This window comes from Pristis pectinata, chromosome 34 (genome assembly GCF_009764475.1).
Source record: "Pristis pectinata isolate sPriPec2 chromosome 34, sPriPec2.1.pri, whole genome shotgun sequence".
In the NCBI taxonomy this organism is placed as follows: Eukaryota; Metazoa; Chordata; class Chondrichthyes; order Rhinopristiformes; family Pristidae; genus Pristis; species Pristis pectinata.
Genome location: NC_067438.1, coordinates 17,490,757 through 17,498,417, shown reverse-complemented (window position 1 = coordinate 17,498,417; position 7,661 = coordinate 17,490,757). Strand labels below are relative to the sequence as shown.

The following is a 7,661-nucleotide window of genomic DNA, read 5'->3' as shown; positions in this document are numbered from 1 at the left end:
TCAGCTTCCCTTCTCCCAAACACTGGAGAGCACGGAGCGAATGTGCTGATGTCTCCTCGTACAACACACCCTCCATCCCAGGGATCAGCCTGCTGAGCCTTTGATGCATTCCTTCTACTCCAGGCACATCCCTTCTGATGCTGGGACACCAGACATGTCCACAATATCCCACGGGCCGTCCCTGCTCGTTAATCTTCAGCACTGGTGTATAAGTCAGTGCACCAACTGCTACACCTTCCCACCATTGCTCAGATAATTGGTGTTTGCCACCAGGTGGAGCCGAAGAAATGTAACGTGTGACCGAAAACTGTTCGGTTCTTTCCTGAAGCAAAGCACTGCTGGTGTTGGGAATCCAACACAAGAACCGGAAATGGCAGGAGTACTCAGCGGGTCAGGCAGCATCTGTGAGAGAGAACCAGAGTCAATGTTTCAGCACAGACCCGAAACATGGACGCGTTTCCTTTCCCCACAGACCCTGCCCGACTGATGATTATTCACAGCGTTTTCTGGGTTTATCTCAGTTCTCAGTTTCTATCGTTCTCCCCCACAGAGCCTGACATCGGAAGGTGGGATTGTTAAAATTATCAGTGCAGGGTTGGTGAGTTTGTGACATTTGCCATTCTCTGACCCAGTGCTGGGACCCAGATATCATTTATTATCTCGAATGTGTTCACGATGTTGTGTCCGGAAGCAGCAGCTGAACTGTGCCATTAACGATGTGAACACTGTCTGAGTGATGTCATCAAGGTCAACTTTCGGCATCGCTCTCGGGGCGGGAATCTTACTGAAGAATGTTGTTCCTCTAGTTACTGCAATCTCATTGGCTGAGATGCTGACTGCTGCTTTTGTGAATGCAAAATTAAATGTATTCTTTTGGATCAAATACTCTGCCCGGTTTGTCTACATTCAATATTTCCACAATCTGGAGTTAATTTGATCAGCCGCGCAGATATCAGCCTCCGAACTGTGCTTCACTGAAAACCACACCCCGTCCCCCAGTCCAGTTCCTGAGCTGTGAGACTTTGGCCTGGAGCTCCCACTGGTTCGTCAGCTGCCTGAGCTTGTCTCCTGCCCTTAACCCACACCATCTCTGTACCCTGGCCTGGGGCACAATCTCCCTCTGGAAGACCCCCTTCCTGCCGTTAGATGGGTTCAGCTCCCAGGGGAGGGACCTCGGTGATTTCCATCAATATTTTTCCACCAGTCTTCACCGTGGGGAGCACTGCAACTATCCCCACGGTAACAGGTTACACGGACAAGCTCAGTTCAGATAACGGGGAGGACGTTGTAAGATTCCCAATCATGAGGGATAAAGTGTTGGAGAAACTGAGAGGGGCGAAGACAAGTCACTGGGTCCCGATGGTCTGCACCCAAGGGTGTAAAGGACGGGGGTGCAGAGAGAGTGCAGCCGTCGGCTCAGGTTTTTCAGAACTCACTAAATTCTGGGAAGGTGCCACAAGGTTGTAAAACAGCCAATGTGACCTCTTGTTCCAAAAGGAAGAGAGAAGGTGGGGAACTCTCGGCCAGTCAGTTTAACATTGATTGTTGGCTAGATGCTGGAGTCAATGATCAAAGAGGAAATAACGAATCATTTCAGAAAGCTGAATATAATGAAAGGTAAATCATATTTGACAAAGTTGCCAGTCTGACATAGCAGCCTGGGATAAATCCCATCCAGTCCTGGGGATTTATCCACCACTAAAGCACAGAGTATCTCCTCGTTACTTGTGGACCTGCACTAGACTTTCACCTTCCCCTTCACTGAATTCTCCAAATACAAAGTCTCTTTCCTTTGTCAGTACCGATGAGAAGTCTTCATTTTGGACATCTACCTGGTGGTTCCTGACTCCGATGCCCCTGTTGTCCTGCATGGGCCCTCATCTTACCCTGGTTATTCTATTACCCTTAACGTACTTACAGAATGCCTTCGGATTTTCCTTAATCCTGTCTGCCACTGATATCTCGTGAGCCCTCTGTGCCTTGCTAGTATCCTGATAAAGCACCTCCCAACACACTTGATGGAAGTTCCCTCTACCTGTCACACGGTTCCTTTTCCCCTTTATCCAACCCTCGATGTCCCTCGACATCCTCGGTTCCCTGTGCTTGGTGTCCTGGCTTTTACCCCGACAGGAAAACGATGATCCTGATCTCCTGTTCTTTCACCGTTGAATGTTCCTCACTGTACAGAAGTAGACCGACCTGGGACGCGAAGCTCCCAGTCTACCTTTGCCAGTTCCTCCCTTACATTAATGAAATTGGCCCTCCCCGAGATTACGACCTTAGTGATTGGTCCCTCCCTATCCTTTCCAGAACAACTTTACAACAGGGAGAGTTCTGGTCACTGTGTCCGAAATGGTCTGCGACTGACAGTCCATTCACCTGACCAACTTCATTCCCCAAGGTCCAGTAATGCCCCTTCCCTCGTTGGTCTGTCTACACAATGTGTCAATGATTCTCCCGGACACACCTCAGATACCCACAGCCTCTGAGCCGTTAACTCCAGGGTAACCAGTTCATATTTGGGAAATTGAAGTCCCCCCGTACGACAACCCTATTTTAATGACGTCTCTCTGTTTCCTGTCCACATATCTGTTCCTCTGTCTCCTACTGACTGTTGGGATGTCTGTCCCCAGCAAAGTGACGACACCTTTTTTGTTGCTAATCTCTACCCGTGTGGACTCGTTTGAGGAGCCTTCAAGGAAATCCTCCCTCAGTACTGAGGTAACACAATCTTTGACGAACAGTGACGTACCTGCTCCCCTTCTCGGGCACTGAGTACCGGAGTTGGGATGTCACGTTACAGCTGTACATGTCGTTGGTGGGGCTACACGTGGGGTGCTGTGTGCAGATCTGGTCGACCTGCTGTGGGAAGGATGTCATACAGTACAGATTTGCAAGGATGTTAGCGGGAATGAATGGCTTGAGTTATAAGGAGACACCCGACAGGCTGGGACTGTTTTCCTTGGAGCGAAGGAGGCTGAGGGGACTTTATGGATGTTTCATGAGGTGTCTTGATAAGGTGGACAGTCTTTTGCCCAGGGTCGGGGAGTGTAAAACCAGAGGGCACAGGTATAAGATGAGAGGGGAAAGATTTCAAGGGAACCTGAGGGGCAACTTTTTCACACAGAGGGCGGTGGGTGTGTGGAATGAGCTGTCAGAGGAGGTGGTTGAGGAGGGTACAGTTATAACATTTAAAAGACATTTGGACAGGTACACGGATAGGAGACGTTTAGAGGGATGTGGACCAAACACCGGCAAATGGGACTGGCTCAGGTCGGCACCGACAAGATGGGCCGAAGGGCCTGTTTCCCTGCAGTGTGACTCTGTAACTGAGCTCTCCAGTCCTGCTCCTAATTTGTATCTTTGGACATAAACTGCGTTTCTGCACCACCCCCCACCCCACTCCCCCTGCACCATCCATGCATTCCCGTCCTCACCATTCCCACTGCGTCCAACAACCCCCCTCCTGTGTCCACACCGCACACCAGGCCCCCTCGACAGGGCCCACCGCCTCTCTCACCACACCCTCGCCATCCCCCATACCCCTCCCTATCCCCCTCCCCACCTGCATCCCCATCCCCACACCACTCCCCATCCCTCCTCTTCATCTCTATCCAGTATGGGTGAGTCCCCTGTTAACATCAGTTGTACCAAAGGAAAACCCCGGATTCCGTGCAAACTTTGGTCGTGCTGCACATGGAGTATCGTCTGCAGTTCTGGTCGCCCCGTTACAGGAAGGGTGTGGAGGCTCTGGAGAGGGTGCAGCGGAGGTTCACCAGGATGCTGCCTGGATTAGAGGGCGTGTGCTATAAGGAGAGGTTGGACAAACTTGGGTGGTTTTCTCTGGAGCATCGGAGGCTGAGGGGAGACCTGAATTATGGGTCTGTGGGAACGGCGTTCTCTGTCAATAACTGGGAGGAAGTTGGTCATCAGGTGCGATGTGCTGTCAGGGCTGCTGTACCTGGCGCAGGTGTGGCCTGTTCCTCGCTCCTCTGCCTCAGCAATCACCGGGGACGTCTTCCAGTTTATCTGGGGGTTCAAGATGGAGCGTGTCAGATGAGTCATGATGCACAGATCCCCTGAGAATGGGGGCAAAAGTGTACCCAACGTTGCCCTCATCCTGATGCCCACCTTCGTGTGTGGCTGCGTCAGTCGGTGTGTGGACCCCAAGTACGTGGGCACCAAGTGTCTCTATGAGCTGAGGTTCTACCTGTCCCTGGTGTCGCTGAGGATGGGCCCGGCCCCTCTACCCCCCAACGCCCCAGTCAGCTGGACGTTGCCACACTACCTGGGCTTTGTGGAAGAGCTCTTTCAAATGAACGCCTTTGACCACAGGTCCATCAGGCAGTGGTCAGCGCGGAACGTCCTGCAGACACTGCGAGACAGAGACACTGTGGATCCTGTGGGTTTGTTCCCGGTGCAAACGGCCCAAACCATCCGGCAGAACGTCTCATCTCCAGATCTGACCAACAAGCACCAAGACCTCACTTGGCTGCTGGTGAGCGGTGCCCCCCCAGTCAGAGCTTTCCTCTACACATGACACATCACCCCCAGTGCGTGCTGCCCTCGGGACGGCTGCGGGGTGGAGGAGACGGTCACCCACCTCTTCGCAGACTGTGGGTTTGCAGAGGGTGTGGATACGATGCACATGTCTGTGTCCCAGTTCATCCCCAGCAGCTGCGTGACAGAGGTCTCTCTGATCTCCGGGCTGTTCCCGGGAACCCACCAAGACAGACATCAAGTGCTGCTGGAAGGTCATCAGCTCGGTGAAGGACGCCCTTTGGTCTGCCTGAAACTGTTGGTCTCCCAGCTCAGCGAGATGTCCGTAAGGGAACGCTGCCGACGGGCACAGTCCCGGCTGCAGGAGGACATGTTGAGGGATGAACTGCAGCCCGGTGCAGCCAATGCAAAGGCTCTGTGGGGAAGGACCGCAGTCTGGGCTCCTTCCCCTACAGCACATGGAGGGGCAGAGGTGGGTGGGGAAGCCCCTCAAACAATGAAAGGGGATCACCCCAGGGGGCCACGTGAGGGGCAATGGTGCTGTGTTTGTTTGTGTGTTTTTTAAGTTTACACCACTGAAAGTAAAACTTTTTTGCCCTGCTTCTTCCTTTGTATATATTTTTATTATGAATAAAGTCTACTTTTGAAATTAAAAAGACTTGTTTGCTGATAAATGAAGAATAAATCACGAAATAGCTTAAAAGTGAGTTTCAAAGTGCTGCATCTCATGCACAACTCGTGAATTCACTTTGATTTGTTGGAGAGAGAGGGAGAGAGAGAGAGGGAGGGAGAGAGGGAGAGAGAGGGAGAGAGAGAGAGGGAGGGAGAGAGGGAGAGAGAGGGAGAGAGAGAGAGGGAGGGAGAGAGGGAGAGAGAGGGGGAGAGGAAGGGAGAGAAGGAGAGGGAGAGAAGGAGAGGGAGGGAGAGGGAGGGAGGGAGGGAGAGAGGGAGAGAGGGGTGGAAGGAGAGAGAGAGAGAGGGGAGAGAGAATGCACGAGGTGAGTCAGTGAATGAAAATGATAAAAAAGTGAATGAAAAGCTGTTGTATGTTTAAGTCTGTGTTTGGAGAAGGTTGAATTAATCCGACGCTCCAGAGGGAATCGATGTGACCGAGTGAAAGATTCCACTATTTTATGTGAAACAAACTGGCGAGACTCTCACCTTGCAAGTGGTGGTGTCTCTTTAAGAAGCTGTGTGAGTGTGTGAGTGTGTGAGTGTGTGGGGACCCATCTACCCGACTTTTCTTTCCCTTTATTCCTGGAGTTAAGTGTTAAAAGTTTTTCACTGTGCAAATTAATTGATTATTCCACGTTTTGAAAGTGCCGGCATGGAATTTGCTTCCTGTTACCTGGCCTTTAATGTTGTGTTCTATTTCGTTCCTTTGGCACTGAGTTGCGAGAGAAAATGCCGGATGTGGCCGGTGGAATCCAGGGGACGGGGTACGAAGTGTTGGTGTCTCCATCCCAGCTATGGGATTCCCACGTTTCCGAGAGAAGTTGGCACTTGGGGAAATTGGTGACTCCTGAATTGAAATTGGTGTTTTGGGAGACAGATTGGAACATCTGGGGAGGAATCTTAAATGTTGCTTTTCCGAATGTGGGGGCTTTGGAGAGGGTGCGGAAGGGGTTGACCAGGATGCTGCCTGGATCAGAGGGGATGAGCTGGAAGGAGAGTCAAAGAGTCACAGAGTCACACAGCATGGAAACAGGCCCTTCGGCCCAACTGGTCCATGCCGACTGTGTTACCCAGAGAGCTGGTCCCATCTGCCCACGTTTGGCCCAGAGCTCTCTAAACCTCTCCTATCCATGGACTTGTCTCGATGGCTTTTAAATGTTGCTAATGTGCCTGCCTCAACCACTATTTCTGGCAGCTCATTCCGAATACGCACCACCCTTTGTGTGAAGAGGCTGCCCCTGATGTCCCTTTTACAAATCTCCCCTCTGATCTTAAATCTCTGCCCTCTTGATTTTAGCTCCCCCTCCCTGGGTAAAAGACAATGTGCTCTCCCGCTGTCTACGCCTCTCATGAACTTACATCATGGTTGGACGAACTTGGGTTGTTTTCTCTGGAGCGTTGGAGGCTGACGGGAGACCTGACAGAGGTTTATAAAATGGTGAGAAGCAGAGATAGGGTAGACAGTGGAGAGGCAGAGTCTCTTTGCTGGGGTGGAAATGTTGAATATGAGAGGACATCGGTTTAAGGTGAGAGAGGGCAAGTTTAAAGGGGATGTTCCTTTGCACAGAGAGAGGTGGGTGCCTGGAAGATGCTGCCAGGGGAGTTGGTGGAGTCAGATACAACAGAGGCGTTTAAGAGGCTTTTAGATCAGCTAAGGAATCTGCAGGGAATCTGCAGTTCCGGATTCTGAAAAGAAAGTCTTTCCAGAAAATGAAAAGATGTCACTCAAGGCTTTTGACTCACTGATTTGGAGCTTTGGAGTTCCTTTGGAAGATGTGATGTTATCACAGTGTGTCTGATAAAATGCAACTGAGAGTTCATAGAAACATAGAAAAACTACAGCACAATTCAGGCCCTTCGGCCCACAAAGCTGTGCCGGACATGTCCCTACCCTAGAAATTACCAGGCTTACCCATAGCCCTCTATTTTACTCAGCTCCGTGTACCTATCTAACAGTCTCTTGAAAGACCCTATAGTATCCGCCTCCACCACCGTTTCCGGCAGCTCATTCCCCGCACTCACCACTCTCTGATAAAAAACTTACCCCTGACGTCTCCTCTATATCTACACACCAGCACCTTAAACCTATGTCCTCTTGTTGCCACCATTTCAGCCCTGGGGAAAAGCCTCTGACTATCCACCCGATCAGTACCTCTCATCATCTTATACACCTCTATCAGGTCCCCCCTCATCCTCCGTCTCTCCAAGGAGAAAAGGCCGAGTCCTTTAAGCTGCTTTCATGAGGCATGCTCCGCATTCCAGGCAGCATCCTTGTAAATCTCCTCTGCACCCTCTCTATGTCTTCCACATCCTTCCTGTAGTGAGGCGACCAGAACTGAGCACAATACTCCAAGTGGGGTCTGACCAGGCACCTATATAGCTGCAACAATACCTCTCAGCTCCACAATTCAATTCCCTGATTGATGAAGGACAATACACCATATGCCTTCTTAACCATGGAGTCAACCTGCGTAGCCGCTTTGAGC

The 7,661-nt window shown here is 51.1% G+C and overlaps 2 protein-coding genes across 2 annotated transcripts in view; one reads left to right on the top strand and one right to left on the bottom strand.

Annotated features, from left to right (window-relative positions):
• Positions 1-7,661, top strand: part of LOC127585911 (class I histocompatibility antigen, F10 alpha chain-like) — a 603,397-nt gene that overhangs the window by 283,694 nt on the left and 312,042 nt on the right. The window lies entirely within an intron of this gene.
• Positions 1-7,661, bottom strand: part of LOC127585905 (complement C1q tumor necrosis factor-related protein 3-like) — a 130,589-nt gene that overhangs the window by 72,768 nt on the left and 50,160 nt on the right. The window lies entirely within an intron of this gene.